The 13,886-nt window shown below is 38.4% G+C and overlaps 1 protein-coding gene across 2 annotated transcripts in view; it reads left to right on the top strand.

The window, feature by feature from the left end:
* SNX7 (sorting nexin 7) overlaps positions 1–13,886 on the top strand; it is a 101,321-nt gene that overhangs the window by 42,779 nt on the left and 44,656 nt on the right. The gene's annotated exons all lie outside the window — the stretch shown is intronic.

Genomic DNA, 13,886 nt, shown 5'->3' with positions numbered 1-13,886 from the left:
AGGATTCAGCAAATGATACTAAACTTTCTTCTAAAAACTGATTATACATTGAGTACCCATTGAGTACATTGAGTCCGCAAGCTCAACAATGATGCTTTTCTGCTTTTCCATCTTATATTTTGTCTCTTATTATGAGTAAAGTTTGAAGTTAATTTTTTTTTAAATTAGAGTGTTAGAAGAAGGTATGGAAAGTACCTAGCATTGTTCCAGAAGGTTAGTAGATAAATCCATTTTTTGCTCGTTTTATAAGGTTTTTATACAAAATAAGTCAATGTTCCTGTACAGTTTTCCCTAGTTCTTGTCAAAACCTTTAGAGAGGAAGTGCCTTTGCTTTCAAGTTTCGTCCTTTCCTTGCAGTAGATTTTTATGGAAAATTTCAAACATAAAAAGTGATATAATGAATTCGTATACCCATCACTGGGCTTCATTCATTTCCAACATTTTGTCTGCCTTTCTTCATCTGTCTCTTTCCTCACCTTTTTTCTGAAGTGTTCTCATGCTGATTCCAGACACTGTCGTATCACCCACAATATGTTTGTATTTATATTTTATTGTCTTTGCATGTCTTCAGAGTACTACTTTCAGCTTGGAATTATTATTCTCGTTTTAAAATTGAGAAAGAGGCTTTGAAGGTGGAGTAACTCTCCTAAGTTCATATAGTTCTTGAAGCAGAAGTAGGCTCAGAGGTGGTGATATCACTTGCCTTCCTCAGACTGTGCTGCCTCCCAGAGAACAAGTATAAAAGTGGGAAAAATTGAGTATTACTTTGGTTAACGTCTATTGAGTTCTCTATGATCCTTTTTAACGTAAGGATTTTGTTTAGTATTGAGTACAATATTGAGTATACTTATGGCAGGTGCGTGGGGAGTTCTTGAAACCTTCCATTAATCCTAGTATCGTAGCCCCCATCCCATCCTGGCTTGGGGTCAGCCTCCCTCTTCTCTGCTTTAATTTTCTCCCTGACTTTAATCATTTTCTAACAAGAGATATGATTTTGTACTTACTGGTTTTCTTTGTACTTACTATCTTTCTCTCTCTCCCTGTCTATAATCTAAGCACCTGAAAGGCAGGAATTTTTTATTTGATTCCCGAAGTGTTCTCAGCCCCTAAAACAGTGCCAGAGTTATTGTGTAGCTGCTCAATAAATATTTAGTGAATAAATGAATGAATGAAAATTGCAGTGATTGCTCTGATTCACAAAAATACGCTGAAGCTTAAAGCAAGAAGTCTCTACAAATTCAGACTTTGTGTAGAACATCGAGCCTTCACCAAGAAGTGACTATGAATTATCTTCATCTTCCTTGAACTATTTTTGTTTTTCAAACTCAAAGTTCTTTCTCCTGGATGGAAGGTGAATGGGCAGTAGTGGACTGCAGTGGACAGAGTAGGAGAATGGCATCTGAGAAAGAAAATAATGGGAAATGTAAAGCCAATGGAACTAATGCTCAGTGGGGAAAATCATGTTTGCCATTACCTCAAGATGAGGAGAAAAAAAGAGGAAACCCAAGGTTAACCTTTTCTTCCCAACAGGGAATGTGTGTGTGTGTGTGTGTGTAAATTTAAAGAGTCCCTTGGAAAGAACAAAAAAGAGTGGGCACATGTACAGAAATTATAATTGTATCTTTTGAACTGTGGATTCTTTTTGTTAGGTAATTTTTAAAGATACTGAAAAATTAGCAATTAGATAAAATTTGCCCTTGACTAAATACTAGATAAAGTACAGGATTTTAAAGTTTCAGGAGAATAGTTACATGGCTTAAAAACCAAGCATCTGTTCAGAATGGTTTATATTCATATTTTAAATTGAAAGGAAGAGTAATTGAGATTGTTCCAACCACAAAAATACAGGAAAAAATAGCTTGGGCCCAAATACGGCTAGGCTTTCCCAACTCAACTAAAAAAACACATTTTTTTTTCATTTGACTTGCAAATATTTTGTCTTTTGCTCTATAAAAATTTCCTTGATATCTCATTATAACCTAATGATCCATCTGTATTTATGATTTCATTTTATGTGTATGTGTCATATCCACTATAAAGTATTTTTTACCTAGTTATCTGCTATGTTGTAGGATTGGAGAAATTTGAAACTTTAATTATCTGCATTATACTCTGTAAGATATTTTAAATTAAGATTTGAAACAGACACATTTAACAGACGTTGCAAATGGGTTTTTTTTTTTTTTTTTTGTTACCCATCAAAACAGATCCTTCCTAAAATGTATAGGGACTAATTTAATGATTTATGAATGGTACCATCTACGTTTTCAAGCAGTTTATTTGTTTACAGACCTCACTTCCAAATCCCTATGTGTTATGATGGTATCTTTGGGTGAAACTGTCCAGGGTGACTCTCAGAATGAACCTGCCATGATTGGTCACAGAACAACCAGAGGGAAGTTGCTTAGAAATATGCAGGATAGGGTCACCATGGAAACGCGCCCTTGTGAGGTCCTTCTAAGGAGCCATCCTTTGCAGTCACCATGGCGACCCTGGCAGAGAACTGAATATAGCAATCTAGCCTGGTTGTTTACCATGGCAACTCAAGCAGGGCCACTTTGGAGACAACCCTGGGGCCATTTCTATGGAGACCTGCCGGGGCTGCCTTTAGAAGCCCCATCAAAATCACCTTTGGGTGGGAAGCTATGTGCAAACCCAGCAAAGCAACTCATAATAGAAAGCTCTGTGAAATGAAGCTTTACCAAAAAGGGCAAAAACTAGGAGAGTTATAATTATTGGGTAGAAATGAGCAGAGTTGTAATATTCCAGAGGTCCTTTTAGAAATATCAGGTGACGGTTATGTGGGCTTCGTGGCACACAGAAACAAGGTTCTGGACTTTTACCTTGCCTGTAATTTTGTAAATGCTGTAAATTGACAATAATGGTAATGTTGTTAGTTTTTCTCATCACACAAATATGCCTACAAAAATTATGTGTTTGCCTGCAAACTAAAAACAGTGCTTTAGAGTGAATTCTTTGATTTATTATCTGGGTAGTTGTAAAGTGGCAGCTTCTTAGAGCTTGTGGTTTGTAGTTCTTATCTCACAGCAATAAAATACATCGTTTTAAAATGACCTAAACTCAGTAAAGACTTTTAGAATACCCATTTGAAGTCAGTTCAACTGTTTATTTAGTTTTGACATTTAGGCTTTGGAATTAGGTAGACGTAGGATCCAATCCTAGCTCATCTGTTTATTAAGTCTGTGACCTAGGACATGTTTCCTAACTTCTTTTAGCCTTGTTTTATCATGTATAATTTGGGGGAAGTTATTAGTACCTTTCTAATAGAATTGTTCAAGGGTTAAATGGTACAGTGCAAGTCAATTATTTGAATCCTAGTAAGCACTACATGGTTGTTAGCTGCTGTTATTTTGATGACTTTATAGAAGTAATATTTGAGATGGCTCCCATAAAATGACTTCAGAATTTTTCCTTGAAGAGCAGGGAGCATATTGCATGTACAGTCAGTATTATGAAAAGTAGCAAAAGCTCAAGAAGCATGCTAAACTGAGAAAACTAGGTTGATGTATAGGGAGCAGGTATACAGGAGATAAGGAGATGTGGCTATAAAGATAGGCCACAGTCAGTTAGGGAGCCTTGTTGTCTGTCAGGATGAGGAATATGGACTTGATCCTTTGGGCAGCGTGGATCCAGTGGGAGCCTGAACTGAAGAGGTAGTTGGGGTGTTACAGAGGGGAATAAATTTGGGAGAGTTATAGGTGGAAGATAGAATCCACAGCAGTTAAAGAATGAAGGGAAGCCAATGTTTCAAGTTGTTAGTGACTCTTTCCATCTGTAGCTTGCAAGGAGGGCAGATAATGAATGGCTCTATAGACTGAACTATAGCATATAAAATGGAGGAAAAAATGAGAGATATGCAACTTTATGTCATGTTAAGATGACCTTTAAGGTAGAGGTATTTAATGAAACCTGTCGACAAATGTTGTTGAGGACCTACTGTAAGAGAGACACTATTGCAAGCAGTGGGGAGATAGCAGTCAAGAAAAGCAGGCCCTCATTCTAGTGGATGGAGACAATAGCAAACAATTAATTAAAATTTAAGTTGATTGTCCTATAATGATAAGTGCGGAGAAGAGGGAGTGTTTGGGAGCAGTGAAATTTAAAATTGGGGGTCAGGGAAGGTCTTTTCTTTTTTTTAAAGATTTTATTTATTTATTTATTTGAGAGAGAGAGAATGAGAGATAGAGAGCATGAGAGGGAAGAGGGTCAGAGAGAGAAGCAGACTCCCTGCTGAGCAGGGAGCCCGATGCGGGACTCGATCCCGGGACTCCAGGATCATGACCTGAGCCGAAGGCAGTCGCTTAACCAACTCAGCCACCCAGGCACCCCGGGGGGTCAGGGAGGGTCTTACCAAGAAGGTGATCAAGTAAAACCTGAAAGGGGGGAGGTTTTAAACTCCATGAATATCTGGAAGAAGAGCATTTGAGGTAGAGTCAGTAAGTACAAAAGGGTAAATATGCCTGCACGGTTCAGAAAAAGCATGGAGACTAATGTTGCTGGAATGGAATGAGCAAGTGAAAGAGTTATAGGAAATGAGGTCAGAGGGATCCGATCATGAGATCTGGTCTCAGTGAAATAGGAAGAGAACAGTTGAACAGAGGAGTAACACCATCAGACGTAAGTCATGAAACAATAACTGTTCTTGGGAAAGACAAGAGATGGTATGTATGTGGTGTGTGCATGGGATAGGAGAACACCAGTGCTGGAGACTGACTACCTCTTACAATCCCACTGGACCAGGGTGGAAGTGGTGTGAAGTGGTCAGATTCCAAATATATTGTGAAGGTAGAGCTGTTTGCTATTTGGACATCTATAGATTGTGAGTGGGCAAGGATGATACCAAGGTTTTTGGACTGAGCAACTGGAAGGTAAGAGTTGGTATGAATTGAAAATGGGGAAGACTTCAGAAGGGACAGGATTAATGGGGAAGATGAAGAAATCAGATTTAGACATTTAAAGTTGATGTACCTATTAGATATCCAAGTGGAGATTTTGAGTACATATAAAAATCTGTATAAAAATCCAGAGGTCAGGTCAGGGATCCAGCTGGGAGATACATATTTGGGAGTTGTTAGCAGATAGTATATAAAGCCATGAGATTTGCTGAGGATGTGTACTAACAGATGAGAAAAAAGAGGTCCCAGGACTGAATGGGACTGCGCCATGGCATATTCCAATATTAAAAACCAGAGCAGGATTAGCTGGTGAGGAGAAGGAAAGGAAATTTCTATGCTTTGGCTGGTGGTAAATGATGGAATCAACACAATGAACTCAACAAATTTATTTAGGGTCATTCAACTTTTTAACCACTTCTCCATTTATGGGGAATTTATAAAACAGCTTGATACAGAATAATTAAGGTAAGTATAGGTAATAAAGTATTTCTTTTTTTAAAAAAGATTTTATTTATTTATCTGACAGAGAGAGAGAGCACAAGCAGGGGGAGCAGCAGGCAAAGGGAGAGGGAGAAGCAGGCTCCTTGCTGAGGAGGGAGCCCGACTCGGGGATCCATCCCAGGACCCCGGGATCAGGACCTGAGCCGAAGGCAGACACTTAACTGACTGAGCCACCCAGGCACCCCAATAATAAAGTATTTCAAGAGAAACTGAGAGTTGTATTATGTGCTTCAATGAAGAAGATACTCAATGAAATAGATACTGTTCAGTCAAAGTAAGAGAATTTCTGACTATAGAGATAAAAGCATAACAATAACTGAGATTATGAGGAAAATTCAGATATTTTGAAGAAACTTGTGGTTTTTGCAGTTTCGTTATTAAGTTTTCAGAGTCAGAGCTTCTGTTTGAAAATGCTTATTCACTTCGCTGCTTAACTGCAAGATAAATAAGGTTCATCTGTGGTGCTAAATAATGCTGCATATCCATTTTATTTTTGTTTTTATTTTTGAATGGATGATTTATAGTTTTCCACTCAAAGCAGCATTCAGATATAAATGAATATGAATACATTTGACATTTAGCAATATGTGCATAGAATCTGAGAGTTGGATCTAGATATAATGCCATAGCTGTTTAGCAGTATATTTATGTGAGGAAAAAAAATGCATTTTCATAAGATCATTATGATCTGGATTTGCATATAGCCACATTCAGTAGATGCAAACAGATACCAAATTTATTCAAGCTGGTCTTTGCTCTGTATGACTTGCTATTTTTGAACCAGTATTTTACTCTTGTCCTCAAATAGTGGCTATTAATCTTCAAATGTTCTTGATAGTGTACTAAACACTGCACAAAGCAAGATTGGCTTTCCTCTAAGCTTCTAGGAAATGATAGTATTGACATAACTTTTTTTGTGTGGTGGGGGGGCAGAGGTCACCTCCACCTTTTCTCGGATATTTATTGTCCTACCTCTCTCCCTTGACCTTTTACAAATTTATTCCTTTCTGTATGCCTCATTTCTTAGTATCTGTTTTCCTCTCTTGGCTTCTTTTTTGTCTGTTTGCATCTGTGTCTCTCACATACACACAGGTACCTATACGACACTCATTCAGTGGAAGGAAAAGGGACTTTTTTTCTCGTATATTTCCTTTTATCCATTTATTCTGGAAGGCACTCAGCAGACTTTTCCTTGTTTCTCACTAGCCAGAGTTGTGAAAAGTCCATGATCGAGTCAATTACTTCGAGTGGGAATGTGACCATCAGAATTGACTTAGATAAGCCAACAATATGCCACGTGATGCAAATACCAGAAAAAAAACCAGGGCTCTTTCAGGTAGTAAGAAGGGGAGTGGAGAATGGATTCTGGGTAAAAAACTAATAGACACGTGCCGCAAATACACAATGTACCACGTATTGGAGTAGTATACCACAGCTGGGTAGGAGTTAGGGACGGGAGAGTGGGGGAGGCTGTAATCAAAAGGGCCCTCAGCAGCTTCTCCTCCCAGAACAAAGTCCCTGCCAGTGCCTAGAATTCCTGTGCCTCTATACCTTCACCAGCAGGCCTCTCATTCAGGGCATTGTTGGTTTGAGTGGTTGTGCGGGGGCGGGGGTGGGGTGGGGTGGGGTGGGGGGGTGGGGCATGTACTCCAATTTACATAAACTTGTAAAGGAGGCTAGTGGATATTTGAGTCAATGGTAAAACATCATGTCTACCCCATGAATAGGAGTCTGTTGAGTCTGGGATCTCCATCTGAATTTGTACCATATTACTTTCCCCCTCTAACATTTATTTTTATGCTCCTGGCACTTTTATGTAGAGCTGTCCCTGAAAAGTATTTCATACAAGGTCTCAAACCTAATTGCAGAGTTGCATGTAATTGCAACCACAACACTGTGCTCCTTTGTAGTTTTAGGCAAGTTACTTACGTTCTCCTTGCCTCAATTTCCTCGACTATAACAGTTGTGGGGATTATCTTCCCTAGAGTGTTATTAAATCAGCATCTGAAAACCTAGTCCAGTGCCTAACTAGAGTTAGATTGTAAATATTTTTATAAGCAATACTAGAAGAACTTTCTTTGAAGTGTGTGTTGGATGTTTTATTCTTCTAGAGCCAAGTTTAAGTGTGGCTATAGTTTTGCTTCTTGGACCTTCACAATGTCAAAAATATATATTAAGAAAAAAAAAAGGCAGCAGTTCGCTTGGCTGAAAAGTGACTGCTCCCAGTGACCCCACTTAGTCACTCTAGGTAATTGAATAGATACTTTAAAACGTATCTGAATTTGTACAATCAAAAGTTGTGTTTTGGACTCCATGGGATTATTTTAACTAAACTGTACTTGGTATTATGCCATTGATTTATAATGAAGGACTTTTTAAAAAGGGGAACCATAAATCCCTTTATGATAAGCATCAACAGCACTGACTACATTTTATTTTTCATTTAGGATGACTCTTGAGAAAAGTTTCATTTATCTCTCAGCATCAGCAATAGGATCTAATTTCTCCTGAGCCATTAGCTTTTTTTTTTTAGCATATACACATCAGGTTTTATACCTGATCCAACCCACCCTTTACATTAGTTACTAGACTATTAGGAGCCCCAATTCAGATCCAGTTCTGTTTGGCAACTAAGTGTGTCTTTTGTGTGTCATCCTCACCCCTGGCTTTAACCATGTTTTTTCCCTACTTTTATTTTCCTTCTGCACTAATGCCTTTATTTACTTGCAGGGTTTAAGCTAGTTGTAGAGTATTAACTTTTGAAGCCATTTCAAATCTAATATGGAACAAGTGAGAAACATCAATAAAAAGAACTAAAGTATTTCAAATCAACTAAAAGATCAACACATTTTTTATAACATATTTATGACAAAAAACCATGTTTTAGTCACTTTCTTTTTTGAATCCACAAACACTAGCATGTCTGTTGTGAACACAAATTTGAACGCTGGCTGGCTCATATTAACTGTTACCAAGAAAATTAGGAGATATCTGAAGGTGAAGTGAGAAACTCGTATGACTTCCAGAAATTTTTACCTATGAAATTTGCTTAGGGAATGTATTACATCTTAATGTTTACTGATTTGAAAAAAAGAACACATAAACCTACAGTCTTGATGAATAAGGCTTGTGTATGCTTGTGGTGGGTGAGCGTAGGAGGGAGGAGACAGTGGAAGACTGTAGAAAAACAGAGGCAGTGTAACATTGTTGTAGATGATTTTCTAAAGGAAGATTGTTAGCTCCGTGTCTTTCTCTCCGAACATTTTTTCCCCCACTGTCTTAACTGCAGCAGAAAAAGTAACAAATGGATAAGTGAAAGAAGTGGTTTAAAATTCTAGTCCTTTCTTCTCAGGATTTAAGAAATTCTACTTAACGGTGTCCTTGTGGATTTGTGGTTTGGTCTGTGGAGTTCTGCCCACCATAGATATAATAGTTTAAATAGCTGTCCCATAAAGAAACTCAAAATAGATTCAATTTCCTTTTAATTTAGACTTTTTGTTAATAAGAAATGTGTCCCTCAGGGTCTGTCTTACATATCTCTTTCACTCCCGGCCCGGCCTAGGCCCGCAATAAATATTTGATTATGCTTAGAGCAATAACACACTGGGAGTCTGAAGCCTGGAGAGGGCTCTGATTCACTTTTACTTAACTTGTGACCTTAATCAGACATTAATTATTCTTTATCCATGAACATATAGAAATAATGCTTACTTTGAAGAAGATTTTTTTGAAGATGAATTAATGTTTATAAATCTAGAGCTTGTGTCAGTAAAAATTTTGGTAAGTTAGAGGAAGAAAGTATAAAAGAATAATATGTTAGGGAAGATATAATGGTACCATAAAACATGTTATTAAAGTATGAATCGTTTAAATAGCACTACTAAAAATAAAAAAAAATTATATTTCCACGAAGAATAGAACCAGTAGTTTTTCTTCCAGCACAGTGCTGGATCACTAAGTTAAGTGCATTTTGATTTGTTATATTTCTAGGCTTTGGAAAGGAAGCATTTCCTCTCTATTAAATCATAGTCAATAGGGCAGTAAGTTTAGGAAGAGATACCCTTTGAATGGTCAAAGCACCATTCAACTTTCAAAGAGTTTCTAGACCCAAACTGGTGCTTTCCATTGTCTATGCATATTTTGCATCTATTTAGTACCTGTTGTGTGCCAGGCACTATGCTAATCATTTGCATATATTATTCAATGTATAATGCTACAAGTTCGGTAGTAGTTTATTCCCATTTTGTAGATGAGAAAATCGAAGCCTAGGTTGTCAGTCAGCCAAGAGTTATTAGCTGCTTCCCACTCCAAGCAGTTGGCTGTGGGGAAATTGCAGGGATGGAGACCGACAAAGCCCCTATCCTTAAAGGTGATTACAGTCTAGTTGGGGGATACTGAAAAAAAGGAAAAAATAATAAATGACTATGATAATTTGATAAAGAAAGAAATTTAATAACAGTAAATTTAAATTAAATTAAATAATTTAATAAATTATGACGGGACTGAACCTGGGCGATTCGATAGAGAATACCAGGAAGGGAAGAGAAGGCCTTTCTGAAAAGGTAACATTGAGAGAACAGGTGAATGCTGATAAGGGGCAATCATTCCAAGATCCGGACACAAGTGTTCTAAGAATCCATGCAAAGCTCTGAAATGGGAGCGAGCTCTGCACATTCCAGGAGATTAGTCACAGCTAGTGTAGCTGGAATATAGAAAACGAAGGGGTGGAGGCTGGGGACGAGGACCTAGCAAGCAGGATAAAAACACGTAGGTCTTGGGTTTTATTCTAGTTGCTGTGGGGAGCCACTGACAAGTTCCAAGCAGGGAAGACTTACGATGCGAAATGTTGTGTGCTTGTAAGTTTGGTATTTTTTAAATCTTGAATTGACTTACAGAAAAGTTCTAAGTACAGCTCAAAAATCATTTTTCCCCCCTTGAACCACTGGAAAGTAAATTGCAATCCTTATACTCAGGACTCCTTGATGGTGCACGTTTCTTACAAACAAGGACCCTCTCCTACATAGCCATAATACAACTAGCAATATCGGGAAATTATCATGGGAACATGACTTTCATCTAATGCTCAGACCCCATTCAGATTTTGCCAGGGTTCTGTAATGTTATTGACAGCATTTAGTTACATGTCTTCTTCAGTCTGTAACGGGTCTTTCATCTCTCCTTGACTTTCATGACCATTACATTTTAGAGGCCAGTTACTGTGCAGAATGCCTCCAATACCAATTTCTTTGGTTTTTCCTTATGGTTAGATTTAAATTATCAATCTTTGACAGGAATATTGCTCAAGTTATGCTGTGATCTTTTCATTGATTTCTGTCAGGTAGCACAGGATTTTTATTTGGCCCATTAATGACAATGTCCTCTTCGATCAGTTGATAAAGGTGATGTCTGCCCAGCTTCTCCACTGTAAAATCACTCCTTTCCCTTTGTAGGTAATAAACACTTTGTGCAGAGCTACTTTGAGACTGTATAATCTTACCATTCCTTATCATACTTTAAATTTCCAATTGATTTTTGTATGTGTGTTGTGTGTGTGTGGTTGTGGTTTTCTATGTTAGTCAGTGGGTCCGTTACTATCACTGTGTATTTTGATATGCAAATTGCTCCCAATTTGGCTAATAAGGCAGTCTTCAAGCTGTTTTTTTTTCCTTTTGACATGCTCCCATCATTCTTTCTCATACAACAAAACATTCCAGGCTCTTCTTATTCTTTTCTTGTCCTCAGTCCTTTTTCTAACAAGCCCTAGTTACTTTCTTTTTTATTATGTTAATGACCACGCATTACATCATTAGTTTTTGATGTAGTGTTCCATGATTCATTGTTTGTGCATAACACCCAGTGCTCCACGCAGAACGTGCCCTCTTTAATACCCATCACCAGGCTAACCCATCCCCCCACCCCCCTCCCCTCTAGAACCCTCAGTTTGTTTCTCAGAGTCCATCGTCTCTCATGGTTTGTCTCCCCCACCAATTTACCCTCCTTCATTTCTCCCTTCCTGCTATCTTCTTTTTTTTGTTTTAATATATAATGTGTTATTTGTTTCAGAGGTACAGGTCTGTGATTCAGCAGTCTTACACAATTCACAGCGCTCACCATAGCACATACCCTCCCCATTGTCTGTTACCCAGCCACCCCATCCCTCCCACCCCATCCCTCCCACCACTCCAGCAACCCTCAGTTTATTTCCTGAGATTAAGAATTCCTCATATCAGTGAGATCATATGATACATGTCTTTCTCTGATTGACTTATTTCGCTCAGCATAATACTCTCCAGTTCTATCCACATCGTTGCAAATGGCAAGATTTCATTCCTTTTGATGGCTGCATAATATTCCATTGTGTGTGTGTGTGTGTGTGTGTGTGTGTGTGTGTGTGTGTGTGTGTGTGTGTGTGTGTATACCACATCTTCTTTATCCATTCATCTGTCGATGGACATCTTGGCTCTTTCCATAGTTTGGCTATAGTGGACATTGCTGCTATAAACATCTGGGTGCACGTACCCCTTCGGATCACTACATTTGTATCTTTGGGGTAAATACCCAGTAGTGCAATTGCTGGGTCATACCGTAGCTCTATTTTCAACTTTTTGAGGAACCTCCATGCTGTTTTCCAGAGTGGCTGCACCAGCTTGCATTCCCACCAACAGTGTAGGAGGGTTCCCCTTTCTTTGTATCCTTGCCAACATCTGTCGTTTCCTGACTTGTTAATTTTAGCCATTCTGACTGGTGTGAGGTGGTATCTCATTGAGGTTTTGATTTGGATTTCCCTGATGCTGAGTGATGTTGAGTACTTTTTTATGTGTCTGTTGGCCATTTGGATGTCTTCTTTGGAAAAATGTCTGTTCTTGTCTTTTGCCCATTTCTTGATTGGATCATTTGTTCTTTGGGTGTTGAGTCCCTAGTTAGTAGAAAAAATTATATTTAGAATACAGTATCTTGGCAGTAGGGGCACCTGGGTGGCTCAGTCAGTTAAGCATCTGCCTTGGGCTCAGGTCATGATCTCGGGGTCCTGGAATTGAGCCCTGCTTTGGGCTCTCTGTTCAGCAGGGAGCCTGCTTCTCCCTCTCCCACTCCCGCTGTGATCTCTCTCACTTTCGCTCTCACTCAAATAAAGAAATAAGATCTTTTTTTTAAGAAAGGAATATAGTATCTTGGCATTAGATATGTTTGTTGCTATTGCGGTATCAGTAATTCCAAGACCTGAGTGGATAGAGATAGAGAATATATATATGTGTGATCAGACATACACATATTTTTATTTATATTTATTTGTCCATATATATATTAAAGAATTCATACCAATGTCTCCAGTTCAAATTCAGTATTGTAAGGGTTCACAGTAGTTTTCTTTCTTTCCTTACTTGTAGTTCCCTTTCTGACAATGAAAAACAGGTTCCCATTATCCTTCATATATCTACCTCTTTGATCAATCCTCTGTTTGTAACCAATCTTAACATAGGTCTTGTCATCTTTCCTAAGTACCTCACTCCACATGGATTTTGCAGCCTATGCTGGGCCACACCCATGCAAGAACATCTTTACACTCAAGGATTCTGTTTCCCCATGCCAGGCCCCCCTGCCCCCACAATAAGACACCCTCTTCACCCTGCTTGGGCTGTTACTTCCCATTCCAGACCACTTTTTGCAGGGGTCATCTTGCCTCCCTTCCTCCACCATCATGGACACCAGCTTTGCTCTGCCCCCCCACATAAGTTTCAGGACTGAATTGTTCAAGAAGAGAAAGGGAAATGGAAGAACTTGCAGTTGCTTTCAGACCTCACTCTGTTTCCTGCATGGGAAACAAAAAGACCTGCTGAGTCCAGTGCAGTAGGAAGATGATGATGGCATAAACCAATGTGGTCATCATGGAGATTTTGATAAGAAAGGTTAGGTGATTTGTCCACAGTTACACAGCTAGTTAACCAGCAGAGCCAGACCTGTAACCTGGTACTGCACACCCCAGTCTCTTGTAAATACTATTTTTTTTTTTCTAGTGGGTGAGTCAGAAGCCCAGAAAATTTGAAGACAAATAACAATTATTTTCTACTAAAATCAAAACAGAAAGGAATTTTAAGAGTTTAGTGCTTTCTCCTTTTATCCCCTCCAAAAAAATCATATTCAGAAATCATGATACATTAGAAATTTCAACTTGAAAACACTTTGGAACATGTAGAGTTGTTGATGATCTCAGAAAGTTGAAATTCTTTTTTTCTTCTTATAAGGAATTATTATAGAATTTTATTTTACCAGGTCAGAATGTAATGCTAAAACTAAATGATGATGATGATGGTGATGGTAATAGCTATCATTTCTTAAGCACTTTCTTTGCTTCTAAGTGCTGTATATGTGTTATCTCATTTATGTTTCACACAATACAGTGAGGTAGGTACTATTACTTCCTCATTTTACAAATGTGAAAACTGAGGCATAAAGTTAACTGGCTCAGTATTG

This window comes from Eumetopias jubatus, unplaced genomic scaffold (assembly GCF_037043125.1).
Source record: "Eumetopias jubatus isolate StellerSeaLion01/CBP00866 unplaced genomic scaffold, mEumJub1_p1.0 scaffold_4, whole genome shotgun sequence".
In the NCBI taxonomy this organism is placed as follows: domain Eukaryota; kingdom Metazoa; phylum Chordata; class Mammalia; order Carnivora; family Otariidae; genus Eumetopias; species Eumetopias jubatus.
Note: the sequence above shows the minus strand (reverse complement) of the source record. Positions and strands in the feature narration are given on the sequence as shown.